This window comes from Mus musculus, chromosome 3 (assembly GCF_000001635.26).
Source record: "Mus musculus strain C57BL/6J chromosome 3, GRCm38.p6 C57BL/6J".
In the NCBI taxonomy this organism is placed as follows: Eukaryota; Metazoa; Chordata; class Mammalia; order Rodentia; family Muridae; genus Mus; species Mus musculus.
This window is the reverse complement of record NC_000069.6, coordinates 101,511,011-101,536,900: the sequence shown is the minus strand read 5'-3', so window position 1 is coordinate 101,536,900 and position 25,890 is coordinate 101,511,011. Positions and strand designations below refer to the sequence as shown.

Sequence of the window (25,890 nt, the reverse complement as noted above, 5' to 3'; positions counted from 1 at the left end):
ATGTGAGAAGGTGGGGTGGGGCAGGTAGGTGTGTGCCATTGGGGACTTCCACGTGCCACAGGAGTGAGAGAGAGTGCCAGAGTAAAGAAGAGGCCTTAGCCTTTTCAGAAAATCACCTAACCTTCTCCACCATTATATTCACATTCAAAAAGCCAGTTGGACAGCAGCTGCCCACGATGACTTATTTATAGCACAAACTATAATTATGCCCCTTCACACCCAACCCTCAGCCTCATGGAACTTTAAGGCAAACATCCCAGAAGGCTTGTGAGGTGCCTGCTGATACTGTTTCCACAACAGATGTCTCGCAGCTGTCTGTCATCTGTGGCTCTCCAGGCTGTGGGGCACCGGAGCTGATGGCATAGGATGCAGCCGGGCAGGCCCAGTGGAATACCAACGTTCTGTCACCTTATCCCTCTTATGTACAGCCCAACAACAGGACAGCCTGGAGAGGCCGTCACTCTGCACGTTCCTGAGAACATTAAGGACATCCTATGATCTGAGCACCAGCGGCCTATGGAGAGTGCACAACCCTGAATCCCCAGCAGGCCTCACAGGCTGCATCCAACTAACCCAACAATGGCCAGCTGTGGATGGACAGTCCAAGAATCCAGTACCTGCTGAGTCCCTCAGGGCTGGCTGGGTGTCTCAGCTGCTCTTCGGTATAAACTGGAATCCTGAAGAAGTAGGCGCCAATGGATGTGCTGGCAAAGTGAATTCAAGCAGGTAAAGAATAAATAACTTCCTTCTTCCATTTTCCTTATGTAGGCCTCCAGCAGTAGGTATGGCTCAGATTAAAGGTGTGCCTCAAGGCCTGGATTAAAAAGGCGAGATTCTATCTGGATCAAAAGATTGTGTTATTCCACCTCAAAATCTGGATCAAAAATGTGTGTCTTCCTGCTTCAAGATCTGATCACAAGTGTGCCCTCCATGTCTAGATTGTAGTTCATGCCAGATATAGTCAACTTGACAACTGAGAATAGCTATCACAGCTCCCTCCTTCAATCAAGCATCTTTGATGGACAATGAGATTAAAAGAAAGCCAACTCCTAATGCCGTAGACCAGCAGTTCTCAACCTGTGGGTTGTGACCCCATAGGGGACCACAAATCATATATCCTGCATATTAAATATTTATATTACAATTATAACAGTATCAAAATTACATTTATGATGTAGCAAAGAAATAATTTTATGTTTGGGAGTTACGACAACATGAAGAACTATATTAAAGGGTCGCAGCATTGGGAAGGTTGAGAACCACTACCATAGACCATTAGTGTAGAAGAAATTAGACAGTACTGGTCATTGGCTCCATTAGTCCCATTGACCCACTTAAGAAAGGTGCTTATGCCGGGTGTGGTGGCACATGCCTTTAATCCCAGCACTTGGGAGGCAGAGGCAGGCAGATTTCTGAGTTCGAGGCCAGCCTGGTCTACAAAGTGAGTTCCAGGACAGCCAGAGCTACAGAGAAACCCTGTCTCGAAAAACCAAAAAAAAAAAAAAAAAAAAAAATATATATATATATATATATATATATATATATTTAAAAATAAACAAACAAACAAGAAAGGTGTTTGTTTATTTGTTTGTTTTGGAGTCAGGGCTCCAAAATTCCCCTACCCTTTTTTCTTCTGTTTAAAACCATATCAAACTCTTCTATTATGGTGTTAGTAAGTAAACAGTACTGCTATACGTAAAGTATGAGTTCTAATTTTTTTTATTTGTTTGCTTGTTTGTTTTATTTTTTTGAGACAGAATCTCATTATATAGCCCTGGCTGTCCTGGAATTCCTTATGTAGACTAGACCAGCCTTGAACTCACAGAGATCTGCCTGATTATGCCTCCCAAGTGCTGGGATTAAAGGCGTGTGCCGCCACACTTGGATAGTTTTATAATCTTAAAAGACAACAAATATGCATAATTAAACACATCTAATAAAACAAAAACCAGACCCTACCCTTGAAAATCCTGGAGAGCAAACTTTAGGTCCACACTCTCCTGGATCTTGCTAACTCCAGGACAATGCTGTTTTACAGGTTAGGGCCTGCATTCCTACCTTTTCCCAAAAGCAAAGCATCTTAAAAGAAGGAAGGGTTTATCTCCATCTGAAGGATGCAGTCTGTCACAGTGGGGAAGGCACCTTGGCAGCAGTGTGAGGCAGCTTGTCATCCTGTATCTCTGGTCAAGAAGCAGAGGAAGGTAACCATTGGTGCTCACCTTGCTTCTGCCCCCTTCATTTAGACTGGAACTCCAGCCCCTGAGATGGTGCTGTCTGCGATCCTTCAGTTAACGCTCTCTGGAAGTGCCCTCAAAGACACACTCAGCCATGTCCTCTAGTTTTGGCTCTAAACTCCGTCACGCTGACCTTGAAGAGAAACCGTTACGAGGGCACACGTCACTTTTTAAAGGTTCCTGTGGTGGTCAGATGTCTCTGCTTATCTCATCTTGGGGAGTCAGGCACTGACTCTTCTTCCCCAGGATCTCACTATCTGTCAGGGAGCTGTAATGAAAAGTGGTTGATGTCTTACTCGCATGCGGCTGGTTCTTCCCTTCTTCCTAACTCTAGGTCTCTCACAAGTCTTTCTGTACCAGTCCAAAGGGACTAAGTTGTCCTTGACAAGAAAGGGGTGAAAGGAGCCCTCCCTTCATGCGGAACATGGGTGAACAGTAGTAGTTTGCCCCACCAGACGCCATTGTATCCCAGGGCTCAAGGATGAAGGGGTGCTTTCGAACCCCACCCTCTGTCTGTGTACCTGTGCCCATGCTGATGTTATTTATGTTAGCCACCTTCAGGTCACTGTCATATGAATGAACAGACACCCACCCACACACCATGAAATATTGTTCAGTCTTTAAAACTGACATTAGACATAACCCATCATGGCAGGCAAGATACAGAGGCATGAGCAGCTGCACTGTGATGGTGGTGAGTCAGGAAATAGAAAGTACCAGAACTAGAGGTGGGGCAAAACCTCCAAAGGCTGCCTTGGTGACCAAGCAGCCGCTGCCTCCCAAAGGCTTTGGAGCCTCTCAAAACAGCACCCCTAGCAGGGGGACAAGTGTTCAATATATGGGTCCATAATAAGACATTTTATATCCCAACCAGAAGAGAGAGCTAACTATAAAGTCAGGCCGCATCTGAAGGAACCTGGAGAAGTCAGAAAAAATAAAATAAAAAATAAAATCCCAGTTCCATCAAATGGAACAGGCCCTGCCATCTAGACTGGGGAGTGTAGGTTCCAGCCAGTGTCATCATCCCTCTGACAGTGTATAGACAGGAGTAGGCCAGCAGAGCCAAGAGCTGCTGTACTGACCTCAGTAGATGGGCAGCTGGCTTTCTGTGTTTTTAAGCACCTTGCCAAGAGCTCAGCAGGCTTACAAGCCACAGTGGCGACAGCTACTGAGAGCAAGTGTCATTTCAGTTGCTGTTTGTTCTGATGTTTTCTGGTTCTTATATTCCTGATTCCACATCAGAGGTCCTTTCCACATTTTGTTGTTGTTTCTGCCTCCCTAGTACTGGGATTACAGGTGTGTACCATCACTCTTGGTTTCGAGGAGAGAAGAAGAGAGGAGAGGAGAGGAGAGGAGAGGAGAGGAGAGGAGAGGAGAGGAGAGGAGAGGAGAGGAGAGGAGAGGAGAGGAGAGGAGAGGAGAGAAGAAGAGAAGAGAAGAGAAGAGAAGAGAAGAGAAGAGAAGAGAAGAGAAGAGAAGAGAAGAGAAGAGAAGAGAAGAGAAGAGAAGAGGAAGATGGAGGGAGAGAGATAGATAGATAGATAGAGAGAGAGAGAGAGAATGAGAATGAGAATGAGAATGAGAATGAGAATGAGAATGAGAATGAGAATGAGAATGAGAATGAGAATGAGAATGAGAATGAGAATGTCTAGATGATATAGGGAGGAGCCTCTGGGGTAAGGGCTGCCCAGTCCCTGGGCTGGAAAGTTCAAGGTTGGGGGCAGGGTATGCCAGGTAGGGACTGAGGGAGGCCTGGAGAACTAGAGGCCAGGTCTGCTTTGATATGTAAAATATGCTCCTTAGTCCCTTGTCCCAGGGTCCAGAACTAAACAGCCTTAAACAGTAGAGGAAACCCCTCCCACCTGAACTGCTTGAGAGGCGACACTGTCCCACTTGTATCGTTTGAGAGGCATCTGGGTACTGCAATACCAACACTCTGGGCCACACAGGGAACAAGGGGAACAGGGCATTGCTGCAGCCAGCCCAGAGAGTTGGGCCTGCTAAGCCATCACACACAATAAGCCTGGCTGGCAGTCAGTTCCAGAGGCCTGAAGTACTGAGGCAGCCTGGAACCTCTGCATGCAACAACAGCACATAGCATCCAAGAGGGTGCTGCCTTCTGTCTTTCCAGACCCCGCCCAAAAGAGAGACTTCTCCCTAATCTAGTCCCAGCATCCACCTCCAACCCTGATGCTGTGTCTCCATCTACTCCACACTGGACACAGCTGCATTTCAGAGACTCCGGGAAACAGATCCACGGATCTGTCTTCTCCTTTTGCCTGCTTGCCCGCTGGCTCAGGAACAGCTGGATGTCCACAGTATGTAAACTTTGGCCAATCGCTCTGCGGGTGTCATGGTCCCTTACTTACTGAGGAGCTAACTTGGCTTCTGAGTCCCAAACCAACAAGTTCATGGCTGATGCCTGTTTGAGAAAGGACAGAAATCAAGACAAAACTGCTAAGAATTCATAAGACATCCACTAGGCCCTTCCCGAGTTCTCATTAAAGGTAGCTTTACAAAAGAGCTCACACCTCCACAGCTGTGACTAAACCAGCTGACCACATGCATTCACAGACTCATGCACGCATGCATCCATAGGTGATAAATACATATTTATTTTATACATATATACAGAAGACGCACACCTGAAATCTAGGGACTACATGCAGGCTCTGCTCTAAGCACTTGACAAACACAAGATCTTTCCGTCCTAGCAGCTCCTGCCACATCTACCCATATGCGTGAGGCAGACGCTAGACATGTCTGTATTTTATACAGGAGAAAGCTGAGCCACAGAGCGACAAAGTAGCTTTTCCAGCTAATAATTAGCAGAGTTAGGATCCAGGATGCCCTGACTGACCATGATGCAGGCTCTAATGTAAAATACTGGGCCCAGCAGGGATCTTGGCAGGTGGCAGGAAGCCACTGGTGTGGTTCCATCTTTGTTTTTCCTGGGGAGCAAGCAAGCGAATGGGTGCTCCAGACACTGCAAAGGTCTCCTGATGGAAAGAACTGTTCTAATCCTTCCTGGGACGGCCTCCTCCCCACCTCCCCCTGCACAAGCAAGGAGTCAGCCCAGCTTTTCTCCCCAGCCTCCTTCCTCCCCAGGGCAACTTGTACAGCTGCTCCACTGTCAGTGTGTTCAAGTTCAACTTGACTGAAGACTGCCTTAATCCCCTGCCCTCTAGTACCCCTTCTTTCCATCTCCAGTGTTTCTGCTGTTTTTCTCCCCCACTAAAATTGGCGACTCATCAGATTAGCATCTTTTGGTGCTGGGGAGGGGGTGTCATTTAAAAAAATCGACATTGGTAATATTAAGAAGGACAATAGGCCAAGGAGCCTCTAAATGCCAGAGGTGACCAGTGGGCTAGTTCTGTATGAATGTTCCTTTGTCACTCTCATCGAGTGACAAAGTATCTCCAAGTGATAGGCTAGCAGCCAATTAAGTTAAATAAATATGTGCTTTAAAAGCAGAACGCTTCAAACACTCGCCAGCTGCAACAGGATGGAACTGGGAGGTCTGATTGAACAGGCTCGGCGAATGAAATCTTTACAGACCTCAGCAGAAATAAATGCACAGATTTTCAGTTTTTAAAGAAAACGCACACGCGGCTGTTTGAAACCCACCCAGTGAATACTCGCTGCTTCTGAGCTGGACAGTGCTTGGGTACCAAATGCGGAGAAGAAAGCTTTGTGAGAGGAAAAAGCAAGCTGCACCTGGTATGCCCAGCCACATCTCCGATGGAACAGAGAATGCCTGTGGGTTCCAGGAAGAATGCCGACAAGTACCACAGATGAGCTTCTGTTGAATGTATTACACTCCAAATATTACATAGGGAATACGTATCAAAATGTTGTCTTTTTATCTGAAATTCAAGTATAACTGGGCATGTTGTGGTCTTTGTTGCTAAACAGTGACTTTGAATTCAAGATGGATAAGGAACCCCCATAACCCAGGAGTGGAGAAGTGATTAGCAGAAGAGAATCCTCAGGGCTGGGTATGGGGTTCAGTTGGGGGGAGTGCTGGCCCAGTGTGCCCAAGACTGTAGGTTTGATCCCCGGCACTGTATATGGGCACACACCTAGAATCAGTACCCAGCAAGGTGAGACCAGAAAGATCAGGAGTTCCAGATCATATGTGGAGACTTGGTGGCAAGCCTGGGATAAGTGAGTCCAGGTCTCCAAGACCAGAATGCTCTCCTGCGGTGTCTCTGGTATGAAGGTGGGTTAGATGGAAATTCAAGCCTTTGGGATTTTTGGGTTTTTTTTTTAATGGCACAGGGTGGGGCAGAGCTGATTGGGAGGGTTACTGGCAAAGTCACAAAGCACAGAATTGTCAGTCTCTGGCTGTGTTCTGCAGGCCCGAGAGCCGTTACAGGTAATGGAGAGGGCCCACAGGGAACAAAGGCCACACAGCAGGCTCTTCAATTCTTCTCTGCAAACAGAAGAGAGCCAGTAGGTCATAGTAGTCGTCACCATCAGAAGGACCTACTATGCGCCAAACACTTTACAACAAAGTCACACAGAAGCCTCAACAGTATCCCTTCCAAACAGGCATGATTAGTATCTCCTTGTGGGCAGGGAAACTAAAGGTCAGAGGTCAACTAGTTTACCCAGCATTATACTAAGGCTTGCATGCCACAGAGCTGGGTCCTAACCCTGTGCCCTTTGCAATTTTTTGCTCTCTCCCTGCCTGTCATTTGATTCTAGGCAGGTAGAATCTTGCCAGAACTGCAGGTGATCCCATTTGCCTCTGCTTAGCCTCCTCTTGTGGTACAGAGCCTCATCTGTGATTACTGGAGATTTTTCTTTTCTTGCAGGAACATAGCTGCGGTCATGATGAAGTCAGTAGAAAATGGGTTTTGTAGTTTAGAAACTCCCTTTATGGTCAACCCCAGGATATCCAGTTTTGCATAAAACAACAGATCACTGGAAAAAAAATTTTTAAAGAAAACTAATAAATACTCCCTTTAGAAAACAAGACAAGGAGGTGGGTGGAACCCGTGGACTCTTTAGACGGGTCTCATCGTCCCAGTCATGGCAGCATTGACAGCGGGTTTTCTCAGCTGACCCAGGAGAGCCCTGTTGGTTGTTGTTTCCCCATAAGGGCATAAACTGTGAGGACAGAAGATAAAAGTGAGCCATGAGGGCTGCCAAGCCCATGCAAGAAGCAAGGAGGCTGCACTTAGAAAGTGCTCCGGGCTGGCTATGTGCCCCCAAAGCCCATGTGTTAAAAACCTAATCCTGAAATTCCGGGTTTGGGCAGCAGCTCAGCGGTGGAGTGCCTGCCTCTGCAGCACAATTCCCTGGAGTCAATCCCCAGCGCTGCCAAGGAAACAAAGGGCAAACAGCAAACAATCCCGAATCAAAAACAACCAAAGCACCTCATTCATCCTCAAATTCATGGGCTAGGGAGACTTCTAGTAAGACTTTACTTTCAATTTGTTTTTATTTTATTTTATTTTTTTTAATGGATTAAAAAAATACTCTAGAGGCTAGAGAGATGGTTTAGTAGTTTAGAGCACTGCCTGCTCTTGCAGAGGACCCAGATTCAATTTGCAGTACCCACATGGTGGCTTATATCTAACTGTCTATAACTCCAGTTCCGGGGGATCCAACCTGTCTTCTGACCTCCACGGGAACCAAGCATGAATGCAGTGCACATACATGTTGTGTACAGGCAGGAACTGGCACACAGACATATTTCTAAACAAAAATAAATCAATCCTTTAAACGGATACCCTATTATTGGGGCAATCTGACCTAGACCTTTTAACCACTCCCATGGTTTGTTTGTGGTAAAAATACATAGAACATAACATTTGCCACTTAGCCATTTTTATGGTACGGGGCAAAGGTCTTAAATCACGGATACTCAGTGATCCTCGCCAGCCTCAGCCAGCTGTAATTGTAGAGGAGCACAAAGGGGCATGCGTGTGTTCATCCCCTGCCTCTTACAATGCCCAATGCCCTCTCCTTAGGGAGACTGAGCTGCTGCCTTGGCTCCCCCTACCCCCCCACCCCCCCTCCCCGAGCACACTGCACGGGGGGGGGGGGGGGTGTCTGCCTCTTTATTCTTCCATTTCACTCTCTGCTCTGTAAGCAACACTCTTCTTCAGGGAGGCCATCCCAGCCCTTACCCCAGGAAGTCCCCACTGGCTGCTCCCACACCCATTCTCCCCACTGGCCTCTCTCCTTTCTCGAGGTTTGTTCCCCTGTGAATCAGCAAACTTCCTGGGATCCCTTCCCCTGGCACAAGGCCGGGCTGGCTTCTGACTCTGGGATCTGCAGGCACTTGTTTTATTCCCTAGCTTGGGTCTGAGTGTCAGCTGGAGAGCTGTTTACATGTCTGTGGCCCCTAGAGACTTGTTTGCACAGGGCACTTACCTAAGTGGAGCTGGTTCCAAGCCCAGAGGCCCCTAGAGCCCTTCCAGACCTCCTCAGCAAGGGTGTAATTAGGGACTGAGGACAGTTGTTGCTTAAGTAGTTTTATACTTTCCAAAAACAGTTCTTCCGGCTTACTACCAAGCTTCAGGGCCCTTGTCTATCATTGGAGTCTCAAGCCTGAGGTCTCCAGTAATGTGACTTGCTCCAGTTTTAGAGTAAATGGCACAGTCTAGAGTGGTCCCATTATTCATGGTCTCAGGCCAAACCCAGTGACATGCATGCCCTAATCACAAAGCCTGCATCTCTACCAGGCCCTTCTTTTTCTTATCATGGTGTGGGAATAAAGTTGAGCTTCCTTCATATCTGCATTTGTTTTGGTTTTTTTTTTTTTTCAGGGACCCTTAATTGTGTGACACAAGGCTGTTCATTTTCAAAGGCTGAACAGAATTATAGTTCTGCTTCTTGCTTCCCTTCCCTCCCCTCCCCTTCCCTCCCCTCCCCTCCCCCTTCCTTCCTTCCTTCCTTCCTTTCTTTCTTTCTTTCTTTCTTTCTTTCTTTCTCTCTCTCTCTCTCTCTCTCTCTCTCTCTCTCTCTCTCTTTCTTTTGACAGGGTCTTATTATACATCTCAGCTTGCCCTAGAATTCGAAATCTTCCTGTCTCAGCCTTCCAAGTACTGGGATACTAGGTGTGTACCACCGTGCTAAGCTATTTCTGAATTATATTGCATGATCTAGTACCTTCTTCACGTTAAGGGAAAGCAGTCTAGCACAGAGCATTCTTTGGGGTAAAGTCGGGTGTGTACAATGCTCATAACACTTATCACATAACATTAAGAGATTCTCTCTACACGTGATGGTGACGGTGGTGGTAGGGATGAAGACGTCGATGGTGACAGTAATGAGGGGGTGTTTGTAGTGCCTGTGACAATGTTGAGGTGGTGGGGTGCAATGGTAGGGAGGAACCTGCCGAAGATGAGGAGGAGGGAGGAAGGGGGGTTGTAAGGGGAGGCACATTCGACCATTATAAGTGCTCTTGATCAGTAGCCCTTATCAGCTTGAAAGATCCACCATATAACCCCTCCTTTCACTGACTGTCCCATGAGCATACTTTAGAAGCATTGGAAACCCCGTGGGTTTTGTAGATAATGGTGGGGGTCTGAATTGAGAAAATGCAGAGCTTTCTCACAGAGCTTTGGGGTAAGATACCTGTAGAGGTTTTTACCTACCTGGTGTTTTTAGCTCACCTTGGAACTCTTTATATGGGGACGGAAGTGGGGGTGGGGATACAAAACAAAACAAAACAACACGATGAGAATTACAGGTTGCACCCAGAAGCTGCGTGAGGAGAAAAATCACGTGGACGGCAGATCAAACTTCAGGCTTCTGTTTCCTGGTAACCTGGACTCCTGGAGTCCGCTTTCCTCCTCTTCCACAGGAGAATATTACCTTGACTTGAGCAGCTGGGGCAGGTCAGAGAGCCTGGCACAAGGGTCATTTTGAAGGAACGCCAGCTTCTTTGGAACTCGTACCACTCCCAGCACAAAGTCCAGTGAGACTATGCTGCCTGGGGCAGTTTCAAATACTCATGTCTCCAGTGGTCACGTCCTGCCCTGACTGCTTTTCATGAGCCCCGGGATTGCTTATAAGAACGCGTTTTGCAGGCTGGAGAGATGGCTCAGTGGTTAGGAGAGCATATTGGCATATTGTTATTGCAAAGGAACAGAGTTTGATTCCCAGCTTCTACAAAAGTGAGCTCACAACTGCCTGGAACTCCAGCTCCAGGGGAGCTGACTCCCCTTTCACCTCTCACACATATACACACTCACACACATACACACAAACACAGAAAAAAAAAACTTAAAGAATCTCATGGGGAAGTAGACAGATAGCTCAGTGGTGATGAGCACTTGAGTTTGGCTCCCAGCACCCAGGTCAGGAAGCTAACAGCCACCTGTAATTCTAGCTCCATGAGATCCAGCCCCCTCTGCTGGTCTCCAGAGGTGTCCCCCCACCCCACCCCCCATCAGTCAATAGTAAAAGTGTATATATATATTTTTTGTTGTTGTTGTTGTTTTTTTGTTTGTTTGTTTTTGAGACAGGGTTTCTCTATAAAGCCCTGGCTGTCCTGGAACTCACTCTGTAGACCAGGCTGGCCTCAAACTCAGAAATCCGCCTGCCTCTGCCTCCCAAGTGCTGGGATTAAAGGCGTGCGCCACCACGCCCGGCTAAGTATATCTTTTTTTAAAAGAAGCTTTATGATTCTTAGCACTTAAGATATCAAAGCTTTAGGCATGTGAGGAACTGAGAGGAAGGGAGGGAGGGAGAGAGAGAGAGAGAGAGAGAGAGAGAGAAGAACTCAATTGGTTGAATTCCCATGGAGTGGATGGACATTCTGGTGGACTTCATCATGCAAAATGATTCTATAACTTTTTTAGACTGTCAGAATTGTTTTTTGTGGTGGTGGTTGTTGTTTTGCTTGCTTGCTTGTTTGTTTGTTTGTTTGTTTAATCTGGCCCCAGTTCTTTCTTATACCAATCCGTAATCCCCATGTATGCCCTCTGGTACCTGAATAAAACATTGAGATTCCGCTACTTGGATTTGGCCTGCTGCAATATTTATAGACCATAGTCACGCCTTCACATAGTCATTCATATGCATAGCACATTTTCTTTATATATGGGTCCTATTCATTTTTAGTAATTATTTGGGAATTCTGTACAATGTACCTAGATCACACTCACTTCCTATTCCTCCCCGGTCCACCATCCCATCCTCACACACCCTCCCCGCCCCACAACAAAAAAAGAAAACAAAAAACTCCACCAAGTCTAATTTATATTGCCCATATACTCACTGGAGCATGGTCAAACGCCCAGTAGGTCAACCCCTTAAAGAAAACCGTCCTTCCCACCCCCACCGGAAGCCATCAACTGAAGAGCTACGCATCAGCATCCTTAACACAATTTTTAAGAATACTGCTCAATAGCTTCCAGTGTGGACCATTTCTTTTGGGGAGGGTGGGGTGTGTCACAGGAGCCTTCAATGTCCCTCATTCTCCTTTATGAGTCTGCAGTCATCGATGCCACTTCAAAAGAAGCTCCCTTGCCCATAGCAGCTGGTGGAAGCACGGACCATGGACTTCCATATGGTTTCTGGTGGCAGCACGAGTCACGGCCATCAACCTGATCCTTGGTGGCAGCACGGATCACAGCCATCAACAGGCCTTCCACTGGCAACCCAGACCACAGATGGCCTCTGGCAGCAACGTGGATCCGATCCTATTTAATTCACCTATTTACTCTAATCTTTCCAACCAGATGTAGCCTTGAGATGGCGAAGTTCTCCTAAAAGGCTTGTGACCAGAGAGCATTCTTGGTCCTGTAGCCTGCAGTGTGTGTGTGATCCAGGCTCTGGATTCTAGGGTACAGGGACCCCAGGATGTATCCTTGAACAGCTCCCACCCTCAGATTTTAGAGGCACAGCTGTACAGCACAGCAGGCATGGGGACGTTCATCTGGAGCTCTAGGATATCTGTTTCCTAGGCTTCCGTTGTGTTCAGGCTCCTTCCTGTGATGGCATCAGGAATCCTGATAACAGGACCTTCAGTGAAATATGCACCAAAGAGCGCTAAGCACATCCCCAGAGACAGAACTGCCTGTTTGTCCCCGGAAGGCTGTCCCATTTCCTGGCTCTTCAGGCTTCCGGTTCTGGCAAAGGGACAAAGTTGTAAAGGGTCAGTTGCTCTGCCACCCTTATGTGCTTAGACACTGGCAATTTTGCATCGGGAATTGATTATTGTTCTTGCCTCTTTTGTAGGACAAGGGGCCAGTTAATAACAATGAAGATAATTCCTTACACTTCTGTGGTGTTTGTGGTTTTTTTTTTTAATGTTGTCTGAGATTCAAGTCTCTCTCTTGAGGTAAGCATACCAGGTCTTACTGTTGACACTGAAAAAAGGCCCAGAGAGAGTAAATAACGTGACCAGAGATATATAAACCAGAGATATATAAAAAGTAAAGAGATGTCTTATTGGCTTTTTCCTAAGATCATGCACAGGATCTGTTTCTTTCCTCTCTCTCTCTTTCTCTCTTTTTTTTTTTCCAAGACAGGGTTTCTCTATATAACCCAGGCTGTCCTGGAACTCACTTTGTAGACCAGGCTGGCCTTGAACTCAGAAATCCGCCTGCCTCTGCCTCCCGAGTGCTGGGATTAAAGGCGTGTGCCACCACGCCCGGCTCAGGATCTGTTTCTTACTAGGACTTCTAGCTCTTCCAGCTATGCTGTTCCAGCTTCGTGTACTGTGGAGACTGTATAGTCTTGTACCACATACTCCTGTCTTCATGAATCAAGCTGTTCCCTATACTTTCTCTGCCATGATGGATTGAGACTCTTTGAAAACTATAAGAAAATGAAACCCTTCTTTTTTAAAGTTGCTTCTGCCAGGTGTTATGGCCACAGTGACAGGAAGGTAACTAGCGCATGTGTGTATTATGTTTAGAGCCAACATTTTCTTTATTCCTTCATCTGTCGATAGGAACCTTGTTTGATAACCTGGGTATTGTGCATGGTGGGGCAATAAACATGGGACCACAAATACTGTCTTGTTATGATAATTGCATTCCCTTTGGATATATCTCCAGTGGAGGTTTCTGGGTTATTTTTACCTTTAATTTTTTTTTCCTAGAAACCTCCATGCAGGTTTTGATAAATGATTATATTAATTTGCATTCCTGTCAGCCCTGTATAAGAGCCCCCCTTTTCCTGCCCCCTTCTTGCCTGCATTTGTTATATTTTGCTTTTGTGATAGCTATGCTGTCCTGGGTGGCACTGTCACACTGTGGCTTTGATCTGTTGAAATACTGGCATTTGCATAAAAATGGGTAGCACCAGAGGACACTGTGAAGTGAAAAAAGGCAGAAGGATGAGCACTGCTGCTAGAGTAGTAGAGGTGTTATGTAGAGTAGGTGCGTCTCCTGGAAGGAAGAACGTAGCATGTGGTTATTAACGGCCGAGACGTGGAAGGGTGAGGGAGGAAGCAGGGTGTGGGATACTGGGTACCAAAATGCTGGCAGATGGGAAGAATTACATTTTTTTTTTTCCAAAAACAAGAAGGAAGGGGTTAAGGAAGCTGTCTAAACTCAGAGAAATGACGAATTCTCTAGAAGATGGAAATGGCCGTTATCCAGGATTGATCGATTCCTATCCTGCGCATCAGATTATCATACAGAATATAATTTGTTCTCTGTCCGTTAAAAACAAAATACTAAAGCCTTCACTGGGCTTTGGTTATATCAAAAGTCACAGACAGTTAATAATAAAGGAATATAAAGGGAACAGTTCTAGAGTCTAAGTGACTTGCCAGGCCTTGGCCTGGCTGCTTTTACCTCCACTTATTCATTATTCATCTCTTGAATAAATATTTTACTGAGCACTTACCATGAACCGCTTTGTGCTGGGCCCTGGGGCACAACAGTGGACAAGACAGACTCATCCCTATGTCACAGAGCTTATTGTCGTGTGGGGTTACAAACAAGACCCTGGAGACTAACAGGCATGTGCTAAGTGCTGCAGGAGGGAAAGCAGGCTACTAGACACACTCTCCACGGGCATCCAGCCAACCAGGACTCAGCAGCCCTTGCCAGGAAGCTCAACTTGGACCTAAGGCCCATTGTTTTTGCATAGACTGAGAATTTATTCAGATAGCCTATAAGGAGGTTGAGGGCATGGTCCCATTAGCCCTTGGCACACGGAGAGCATTAGGGAACCATTGCTTAACACATACATTTGCCTCTACATGAAACGTCTTCCTTCCTCCCTCAGCTGGATTCTGCACCCTTGCACCACGCGGGCTTTCACTGTATTGACGCCCATCAGAGACTCCATTGAGTATAATGCCTGTCGTAGCCCTGGTAACCCCTAATATCCAACCCACACTTTTGCTCTAATATGCTCTCCTTCAAGCTTGGAGCACTTCCAGGCTAGGGCCTGTTTAAATGACCTGTTTTCTCTGCACCAAGTAAAGGCCTGTGATACTATAAGAGCAGGATGCATGTTTACTAGTTGCCCAAATGAGTAATGCTCAACCTTCAATACCTGACTGAAAAGAGAGAGGAAACTGATTTTACACACATGCACACGCATATACATATATCATGGTGGTTTGAATATGCATGACCCGGGAAGTGGCACTATTAGGAGGTGTGGCCTTGTTGGTGGAAGTCTATCACTGTGGATGTGGGCTTAAGACCCTCATTCTAGCTCCCTGGAAACCAGGCTTCTATCGGCCTTCAGGTAAAGATGTAGAACTCTTAGCTCCTCCTCCACCATGCCTGCCTGAATGCTGCCATGTTCCGGCCTTGATGATAATGGACTGAACCTCTGAACCTGTAAGCCAGCTTCAGTTAAATGTTGTCCTTATAAGAGTTGCCTTGGTCATGATGTCTCTTCACAGCAATGCAAACCCTCACGACTATCTATAACGTGATCCAATGTGATGGCCTCTTCTGTGTATCTGAAGACAGAGACAGTGTGCTCACATAAATACAATAAATAAATCTTTAAAAAAATAAAAAGATGAACCCCAAACAAAGCCTTCAGTTGCCAAGCTAACATCCAATAGGGCTCAGGTGAGGCTGGTAGGAGGAAGGGCAGCCTCATGCCAAAAGAATGGGAGTCGGATGCTAACTTTATGTGTGGCTTTGTTCATTTCTTTTAATATGAGTATTCTGCCTGTATAGATGCCTGTGCACCATGGGCATGCCTGATGGAAATGTCAGAAGAAGCTGTTGGGTCCCCCTGGAACCGTAGTTACAGATGGTTGTGAGTTGCCGCATGTGTGCTGGGAATTGAACCCAGACTCTCTGCAAGAGCAGAGCACGCCTCTGGCCACTGCTTAGCCATTTCCCCAGCCCTTGGGTCTCCTTTGTTTGTTTATAACACATTACTTACATTTTTTTAATGCACATGGTCCCGCCAGATGATTTATTTGACACTCGAGGGAGCAGGCAGAAGACATCTGTAGAAGATTAAAATCTGTTTCCCACAGGGTAACAGCCAGCCAGAAGTCCTTGCCTGCCCAGACTACAGGACTTCATGGCAGGCTTGAAAAGGGGTTTTTGTTTGTTTGTTTGTGTTGTTGTTGTTGTTTTTGTTGTTGTTTTTAACCACAAAGCCTTGTCCGGTAAGATTTGCAATCTTTCAGCTTCACAATGATGTGGAAGTGACCCACTCGGGAGAAACCACTTTGGAATTTCTGACCTTTTGATCTTTTGCTGTGTGACTGGCCAACACCACCGTAGTCTGCAATAGTGGGCAGAAACAGTACACCAGAGTTGCCAGTTAGTCCCAGTATCACAAGTAAGACCACAGTGCTGCGAGTCGCTCACCCAGAGCCGGGAAGGGTAAGTGTGGTGTGGTATTGATGTATATTTACAACATACTATGTGGTTTTTTGTTTGCTTGCTTTGGGGGAGGAAGGGAGGAGAGTACAACCCCATCACAAGTCAAGAAATATCTATCTAAAATGCCTTAAAGTATAATTATCTGTTTCGATCATGAAGCCCTGTGCCCTGCACTCCCTACACAGACCCTTGGTAGTCCTGTGGGGTCTGCTGTGAGCACACACATCCCAAGGGGCACTCAGCTCTCTCTGTAGGGAGGATGCTCCGCAACAGCCATCACTGGGCTTGAGACGGCCAGCCGGAGGGCTCTCTGCTCACTGAGTCTCTTCCCTTCCCAGCGTGGCTTCTTCTTCCCTTGGCAGTTGAACTTTCTGTACTCCATTCCACCTTCGCTTTGTATGCTGTCTCGAGTCTGACCCAGCTTTGAGCTCTCCATTGTCTGGGCTTTCTCAGCCTCCTCGCCCTTCCACCTGTGGCAAGCCTGCTTTACAGTGGGAGAAACTTTTCAAGGTCTGCCATGACGTTCTGTAAACTGAGCAGGAAAGGACAGCCCCCCCCCCCCCCACCGGGGGCTGTTATCCTGTGGGAAACAGATTTTAATCTACAGATGTCTTCTACTTCCTCTCTCCAGTGTCAACCTCACAAACAGGCTGTAGAACCAGAATATGATGTTTGTTTGCCTGGATGACTACGGAGGTCACATCCACTTGGTATGAGGTCCATACTCTAATCCATGACCTTTTTTGTTTTGATTGGGTTTGGGTGTTCCCTTAAGATTTAAATATGCATTCAATTATTCTTATGCGTTTGTGCATGAGCCTGCGTGAGTTTGTGTACACCATGTACATGAAGGGGCTGACAAGAGCCAGAGAGTGTTAGATCCCCTGGGATTGGAATCACAGGCACTTGTGAGTAAGAGCAGGAGGTGCTCTTACCCTCTGAGCAGTCGCTAAACTCTCCCTTTCCCTTTAAGAGATGGGGTCTGACTGTGTTGCCCAAACTGGCCTCAAATTCCCAGGCTTAAATGATCTTCCTGCCTCAGCCTCCTGAGTTGTTGGAGCTACCAGTATCTATCACTCCTTCCAATCACAATTGCACAATTCCAGTGAACAACTGCAGAATTGCACAATTGCACACTGTTCACATACGATGAACGCCCTGGTGAAGTGTCACATTGAGCAATCGAAGAGTCAGGGCTGAGGTTAGACCTGAGGATGGACCATCATGTCTGTGTCCTTACCATGATGTCCACTCTACCCACTGCTGCAAAGCAACGGGACATGGGCCAACATCAATGTTTTAAAGTAGAAAATTGAAGAATCCAGGAAGTCAAGATAAGATCACAAAGACACAAGCGACAACTCGCTCCAGTCTGAGTTTACTCCAGAACTTTTCTCCCATTCATCTGAGAGTGGCTCTCATAAATCCCCATTCTTGAGGATACTGCTAACATTGGAATATGCAGACACACTCCATCAGTTACACAGGCCTGCAATTCTAGTACCAGGGAAGCTGGGGCAGAACGATCATAAATTCAAGGCCTGTTCAGGCTACAAATTGATTTCATTGCCAGCAAACACACATACTCAAGCACACACACACACACACACACACACACACACACTTGTGTGCACATCCACGTGTATGTCCTACGTTTCTCAGCTGAGCACTCTCAGAAGCTGCAGGCATTGCTTTTCCAGCCCAGCTGTAGCACGTGTGGTCCTGGAGCTTACGGAGGGCAAAGTCCCAGGAAGAGGCCATTGTTTCCCTCGCCTTTTGCTGATAGCATGAGATCAGCTATAGGACATGGCAGGTCTCCAAGGCCAAGCAACAGGGGCAAGAAAGCACTAGGTATCGGGAAGCAGTAAACTGTAGGAGGACTCTGTAATGTAAGCAGCAGAAGGCCTGCCTTTTCTGGGAAATGCATAGAGGACTGAACGCTTGAGTGCCTAATGGGTTTTGAGGCCCCAGTAAATGTCTGTGGATGGGAGCCAGGAGCAAACAAACCGCTGCAGCCACAAGCCACTCAATCCATCTCAAGGTCTCTGTTGAGAATGCCTGGACAGGCCTGATTACTGTTGCCTGGGAGGTTCTGGGGACATCCAACCTCAGCGGTGCCCGGGAGGCCATATTTACTATACATCTTGCTATTAAACACTGAGACAGGTGCCTACACACATCATCACAGTGAATCATCACCACACACTAATGGAGTAGGGTTTCTTACCCCCCTGTGTTACAGACATCCAGAGTGAGACAGAAGGAAGGTAAGATTGAGCATCTACTAAGACAGTGGGGGTTACAATCCGTGGGTTGCAACCCTTTGTGGGTCAAACAACCCTTCCACAGGGTTCACTGAAGACCATGGGAAAACATGGTCTTTAATTATGATTTAGAACCATAGCAAAACTACAGTTATGTTGTAGCAACAAGAATAATTTTATGGTTGGGGGTCAGCACAACATGAGGAACTGTATTAAAGGGCCACAGCATAAGGAAGGCTGAGAACCACTGTGCTAGGAGATAGGACAAATTCAAAAATCCATTTTATCTGCTTCTAAAACACTTCTTTTTAAAATCATATATATTTAGTATTATTACTTGTTTGTTTTTTCAAGACAGGTATTCTTTGAGTAGCTGATCCTGGAACTTACTCTTGTAGACTAGGCTGTCCTTGAACTCAAGATCCACTGGCCTCTGCCTCCTGTGTGCTGGAACTAAAGGCATATGTCACCACCACCCTGCCCCAAACACTTAACTTCTCATCAGTGAATTCAGGCACTACTTAACACCAGGTGTTAAGTTAGAAGATGCTCTGGCCTGAGACAAGAAAAAGGAACTAAAAGGCTCCACTTGTAGGAAGAGTCCTGAGGAAGCTCCTTAGTAGAAGAACAGGTTTCTTTGAGCATGCCGGCCCTCAAGTTTAAAAGAATACTGACATATTCCCATAGCCCTCATGTAAGAGGTCCTACTTTATAAATCTCATAAAAGTCCTAATATAGTTCCCTTGTGACATATGAGGACATCGATCTCCAAAGAAACCAAATAATTAGACCTGGGTCACATGACTAAAAAGAGGCAGCCCTTGAGAGTGTCAAAGGTGAGTCGTCGACCTTCAAAGACACGTGACCAACGTGTAGCTTGGCTTAGTCCTTTGCCTTAAAATAGAGGAATTTAGTAAGGACAGGAAACAGGGACAGAGAGTCAGGAGTAGGGAAGGCAAGGAGACCAAGCAGAGGAGGCTGACCGTAGTCACCTCCTGGAGGTGACAAAGAAATATAGCCCCTGCCCCAATAAACTCAGCCATTGCTGTCAGAGCAAAACAGGATCCTGTGCTGTCATCAGCCAAGGAAACACAGGACATCTTGTGGCATCTCCAGGATTTCTCAAGCTATTGTGGGAGCCCATCCACAGCCAGTCCCTGGCCTTCTGGGCAAAGTCCTAATCATTTCCACTATGCCGCACCACAGAGCTTCTGTCTCCTTGGTAACCACAAGGCTGTGGTCAGCGGCCAGCTATTTAGCACATGCCACCCTGCAGCCATCTTAGTTTTGTGACTTCAAGGAAACACTGCCCTGGTCATGTGAGCTTAAGAGGAATGGAAAATTCCAGGTCAGCGAACAACACACCCTCCAGGTATCCTTTCCGCTCCAGCCCTGCCTTCCGAGGCTCCCAGGTCCTTTAGCCCCACCGCCTGTTAATGTTTCACTCTGGGGAGACTTTAGGGAACAAAGAACACCGAGCTGGCCTTGAGGGGACCAAAGGTAGGCAGCCCAGGGTTCAGCTCGTAAATTGGAAAAGCGCAAATGTACTCTGGATGAGAAGGCACTGGCTCAGCCTCCAGGGAACAACGGGGCTGCTATTCATAGAAAAGCCTGCTATTAGCATTTGCCTGGCATTTGAGTTAGGCTCACCTAACTGCCTTCCCCATAGATGTGAGTCACGCTCCTCTTTCACAAGTGGGGAGTGGCTAGGAGCTGGGGGGCAAAGGAGAATGCTTATCTGGGCGTGCTGAGGGAAACGTGGGGGTCGGGAAGGCCTTGCACAAGAATGTCTCCTTCCCCCTGGCAAGGAGAGCCTTGATCCAGAGATTCATCGGAGAGTAAAAGCAGCTGGCCCTCGTTCAGGTGCCTCCCTGAGCCCTTCTGAATGTTACTCCTCGTCCAGGTTTTTGGCAAGCATAGGGGAGGATCCACAACTCTCCCCACTAGCAGCATGGGCTGGCCTTCCACTCTACTACCCCATCATTTCCTGTTTTCCAATACAGATTGCTGAGCTCAGTTGCTGAACACTGAGGGGCTGAGGTTGCACTCGACCGTTCATGATCAGCCCTCCACCCACAGTCCTGCTACCTGGAGAGTCACAGAGGTCCTAGTGTGGTCCTGAGCTGAGGGCAGGTGAGAATCTGGGCCCATCATAGTCCAAAGTGGCCAGGGCAGTGGTTCTCCACCTTCCCAGTGCTGAGCCCCTTTAATACACGTCCTCATGCTGTGCTGACCCCAGTCAGAAAATTATTTTCATTACTACTTTGTAACTGTAATTTTGCTACTGTTATGAATTGTAATGTAAATACGGGTTATTTGAAATGTGACCCCTGTGAAAGTGTCATTTGACCTCTGAAGGGGTCACAACCCACCAGTTGAAAACAGTTGGGCTAGGGAATTTAAGCCTATCAAACAAGGATCCTTGGAGAGAGTGGCCCCAGTGCCTCACCAGAGACCCAGCTCCACTCCATAGAATCCTGATGGTTCAGGTCCATCTTGGGCCCAGAAAAAGAACTCCAGCTCTTAACCCAAAAGAATGTGATCTCAGGAGTCCCCAAGACCTGCGCGCACCAGCATAGCCAAGGTTGATCTCCTGAAGGCCACTCTTTCCCTGAACTGCCTGCTTCACTAACCGTCACCAACCTGTGAGCCCAGAGTGACTTGTGTACCATGATGCTAGAGCCACAGTCTCATCCATCCCTGTACCCCTCAGCTGCGGTTTGTCTGTGTTTCATCAAGGATACACCCAGATGTAGTCTCTGATGGAAGTATTCCATGCCTGTATTTTCACAGTCCCACGTGTTAACACACAGCCAGCACGAGAGCAAGGATTCCATGTGTTCTCTGCCCTTAAACATGTGTCTGGCGGCTAGCGAGATTCTCCAGGGCCAGAGACCTTGAATCTCTGCATTTCTGAATGGCCTCGTGCTACCTCTGACAACAGACTAAGCATGTCACCAAGGCTACTGAGCTGAGTTTTGAGTAAACTTTCTAAACAAGTCAATCTGACGGTGTCATGGACATAGATGTGGCCATCTGCTGTATCTGAAATTGACATAAACGGACACGCTATGACATATGCTGCGATATAGGAGCTGACAACAATTTCACCCACAGGAAACAACTGACCCATTTAGAAATGATACTTTTTTTCACCAGTAAAAGATGATCCATTGAGTCGAGGCCACGACACTGAAGTTCTCTTCTGAGTCTGGCAAATCACTGTTTCGATCTAAGCTCACAGGTCTTAGATCGACACAGAGCTTTGCAGAACAGCTGAGATAAGTACCCAGAACGGTATGTTGAAACCTTGGTCCTCAGCTTGGGACACTATTGGGACATGGTAGAACCTTTGGGAGGTAGAACGAGTGTAGATAAATCACTGGGGTGTGTTCTCAGAGAGATGCTGAGAGCGTGGCCTCTTCCTGTTTCTGTTTCCGGGTCACCATCAGCTTTTTTTTTTTTAAGATTTATTTATTTATTTTATGTATATGAGTACACTGTAGCTGTACAGATGGTTGTGAGCCTTCATGTAGTTGTTGGGAATTGAATCTGTAGAACCTCTGCTCGCTCCCATCGGCCCCACTTGCTTGCTCCAGTAAATCCCACTCTCTCAGTCCCTGTTAGCTCCAGCTCAAAGATTTATTATTATAAATAAGTACACTGTTGCTGTCTTCAGACACACCAGAAGAGGGCGTCAGATCTCATTATGGGTGGTTGTGAGCCACCATGTGATTGCTGGGATTTGAACCCAGGACCTTCAGAAGAGCAGTCAGTGCTCTTACCCGCTGAGCCATCTCGCCAGCCCCCCACCATCAGCTTCTACCTCATGACAGGACCAAAGCCATGAGGCATGAATGAAACTTGGGATGCCATGAATCAAGCTTTCTTCACTATGAGCCATTCTCTCAAGCGTTCTGCTTTCTTATGGAGCCTCCTGAAGAGACGCACACTGCTCTAGGACTGAAACTGGAGCAGCTGAAATCTCTCTCAGGTAGGAAAGAAGGGCATGGTTAGGAGTGCTTTTCCAGAGAAGACAGTAGAAGGATGGACAGACCCAGGGAGGCAATAAAGTAGCCCAGGCTGGAAGGTAGTAATGGAAAGATTCACTTGATAATGAAACAACCCTTCCTCGTGCCGTTACTGTAGTGGGTGGCATGGTGGAAGTCCCAGATCAGGGTGACACCTTTGACCAGGCCATTTGCTTCCACCTAAGTCAGTTTGTCCCAAGGATTCCCTGTGTTTGAAAATAACTGCCCAGATTAATTTCTCTATCAGTTCCAGAGGCCAGAGATGTGAAGACAGGCTTTGTCCACGTGCAGGGCAGAAGGTAGAGCTGGGAAGCTTGACCCCAGCTCAGCAGTCAGCCTCCAGAGTCTGGCCCCAGGCCAGGCCTAACCACACCCCAGCATCTCACCAGGAGAATTTAGACAGACCCTCTCTAGCGCTTTCTCCCATGTGACTAAAAACCTTATCATCCTTAAAGTTGTAAAATCACCAAACTTTGACCTTATTAAAGTCACATTGCTCTGGTCTTGGCAACCCTAACGGGATTTTACAGGTTGGCCTCTACTAGAGTCCTTGACCAGCCCAAGGTCTGGCAGGGTCCATGACGGATGACCTCTGCCTTCAGGGATGGCAGCCCACCCACATTCTCAGCCTCCCATGCCCATCCAGTACCAGGGTCACCGTGGCCTTCCATAAAGGCCTTCTGTTTTGTTACTCATGGAAACGGAGACAGTTCCAGGATCCTGGGCTCTGGGGAGGCACATGAGTATCCTCCCGGCAGTAGCAGCTGACGGTATTTTCTTCTGGATTAATGAAGCACAGTGGAGCATTCAGCGGCTTTGTAATGATTAATATGTCAACTCGGTTTCACGGGAGACGCAAGCAGGAAAGTGAAATTTGAACTGAGGAGGAGGACCAGCAGAGCCAAGGAAAGAACAAAGGGAGAAGCAGCAGCAGTGGGGGCGGGGTGGGGGTACCATGTCACCAGGCTGAGCCCCAAGCTGAGAAAAGGGACCGAGGTCTTCTGCTGCTGTAGAGAAGATTCTGGAACAGCGCTTAATCTTCCACATACTCGGGTGTGAAAGATGTGGACCCCACGGGGATTGAGTTTTCCCCTCTCCCAAGGGGGCAGAAATCGCACAATAGTTTTGCTTTAAGTGTTGAGGTGCAGAGCCCCTAGCTCTCCAAAACCAAAGACAAAGCTGCTCCCAGCTGGTGATTCTTAGGCCATGTCACCCCTGTCAGTAACCCCTCTTTAACACTTTCTAGCGAAGTTGGGAAGGTGGCAATGGCATCCTCTGCTGAGCCCTGTGGGACCCAGTCCTTAGGCTGTAGAGGAGGAGGTCCCCTCAGCCACTCCAGGATATTCATGTGCCATACAAGGCACTCTGCATGCAGTATGTGAAGGTACAATAGAGCCACAAGACATGGGTGTACTGAGAGACTGGTGACAAACTGCCATTAGGAAAGACACTAGTGATGGAAACAAATCTTTGAAACCAAACCAAGCCTTTCCTGCTAAATATTACTCTCCAGCTATGATACATGTTCTGTGCAACCAACAAATGGGTCTGTGTGACTCCCACCATCTACTGAAATTCAAGGGTCCTAGATTTCATCTTCTCCTTACTCTAAGCCTCTAGTCATGGGCCAGAACTCCACGAGCTCACTTGTGGACATATGCTTCTCTAATCAGAATGAAAAATTCAAGTTCCACATGCCCTTAAATGACCTGTCATGGGAAATTGCACAAAGATTATTAACATGCCCTAGTTTGTGTGATGTGCAGAGGAAAGGATTGGCCAATTCCTGAAATTTCTTTTTTTTTTTAAATAATTTTTAATTATTTATTTAATATACATAAATACACTGGAGCTGTCTTCAAACACACAGAAGAGGGTGATAGATCCCATCACAGATGGTTGTGAGCCACCATGTGGTTGCTGGGAATCGAACTCAGGACCTCTGGAAGAGCAGCCAGTGCTCTTAACCTCTGAGCCATCTTTCCAGCCCCCTGAAATTTATTTCTGATTATAATTTTTTAACATTTCATTTTGAAACAATTTCAAGTACACAAAAGATTGCAAAAGATTTACAAGAATCACAATATCTAAAGAGTAAAAATAAAATGAACATCAATAGATGAATGAGATGATGAATAGAGAACATGGCAGATTCACAATGGGATATGGCTCAGGTTTCAGTGTGCTGACATGTTCTGACACATGCCACAACATAAAGACATTAACATAAGCAAAAAAACGTCAGCCACGAGGTTCCTAGAAGAGGCCAGATCAAAAAGAGAGAAAACTGTTAGGAGTTAGACAGAGAAACAGGATTTAATGATTATGAACTTTCAATATGGAGGGATTAAAAGGTTCTGGAGATGGTTCATCATAGTCTTTATTTTAAAATAATCTGGAGATATTATTGCCACCCACCCATGTCAGTTGGCTTCCCTTTACTGTAACAAAATGCCCAAGACAATCATAAGAAGAGAAGGTTGGTTTTGTTCCACAGCTGTGAGGAGCCAAGGATACCCTAAGTAATGTGTATCATGGACACAGGCTCAGCGATGCCAAGGACACTCCGCCTCAGACCAGGCTAGTCTTCCTCTGGTTCAAGTGTGAGTGCATACAACCCATTGACCAGTGTGTGAAAACTAGGAGCAGCAGTTTCCTCCTCCAGATGACTGCAGCCTCAGACTGGTCCCCCCCTCCCCCCGGAAAGACCTCCGACCAGGCCAGCTGACCTCTCTTCCTGTGCTGTACATAAATAAAAAATAAAAATAAAAGTAAGGCTCTGCGTTCTTGGGCCTGGTTAGTATGCTCCATCAGATCGAACATGGCCCATCTGATCCCAGCTTTTCTGTATGTGTGTCTGTTCGTCCTTTATTTCCTCACCACCCCCTCAGGTTTCCAAGACCAAGCTAGGCTGGGCACAGTGCAGGGCATCAGAGCTTCCTTCAAGAGACCAGTCCACTTCGTCCCATGGCTTTGGAACTGTGGAGAGATAGAACATGAGGAGCGTGTATGGCAAGAGGCTGCACAGGAGGCTGGAGAGGTGGCTCAGTGGTTAGGAACACTGGCTGCTCTTCTGGAGAACCTGAGTTCTGTCCCCAACATTCATGTGGTGACCCACAACCCTCTGTAACTCCAGTTCCAGGGGCTCCACTACTCTCTGGCCTCTACTAGCATCAGGCAAAAACACATGTACACATAAAAATAAATAAATAAAATAAGGAAAAAACCTATTCACCTCATAGTAACCAGGAAACAGAGAAATAGGAGAGGGCCAGGGTCCCAGAATCCCTTCTGATGACACACCTCAGTAACCTAACTTCCTTACATTAAGCTCCACCCCCCCAAAGGTTTTTCCAAGTCCCAGTAGTGTCACAGGCTTGGGACCAAGCCTTCATCACATAGGCCTTTAGGGGAATGTTCAAGAGTCAATTGATGGTGCTATGCATGTAGAACTGACTAAAAAGGCAAGTTTTATATTCTGTGTATTTAGCATAGACATGCAAAAGTACAGAGAAGTCCCTGTACATCTTTCACCCAACCCCTCAAATAAATACAAATACAAATACAAATACAA

At 46.8% G+C, this 25,890-nt stretch overlaps 1 long non-coding RNA gene across 9 annotated transcripts; it reads left to right on the top strand.

Moving 5' to 3' along the window:
• Gm33162 lies at nucleotides 1–25,346 on the top strand. 9 transcript variants are annotated; one of them, XR_867519.3, is made up of 5 exons: nucleotides 1–726; nucleotides 15,823–16,021; nucleotides 16,653–16,731; nucleotides 20,289–20,418; nucleotides 24,814–25,346. It is a non-coding gene; the product is annotated as a predicted gene, 33162 (long non-coding RNA). The 9 variants fall into 9 exon arrangements; XR_003954535.1 differs by lacking the exons at nucleotides 1–726; nucleotides 15,823–16,021; nucleotides 16,653–16,731 and adding exons at nucleotides 19,668–19,785; nucleotides 22,122–22,279 and having other exon boundaries at nucleotides 24,861–25,346; XR_375914.3 differs by lacking the exons at nucleotides 1–726; nucleotides 15,823–16,021; nucleotides 16,653–16,731 and adding exons at nucleotides 19,668–19,785; nucleotides 22,122–22,279.
• Nucleotides 25,347–25,890: the final 544 nt, after the last annotated feature.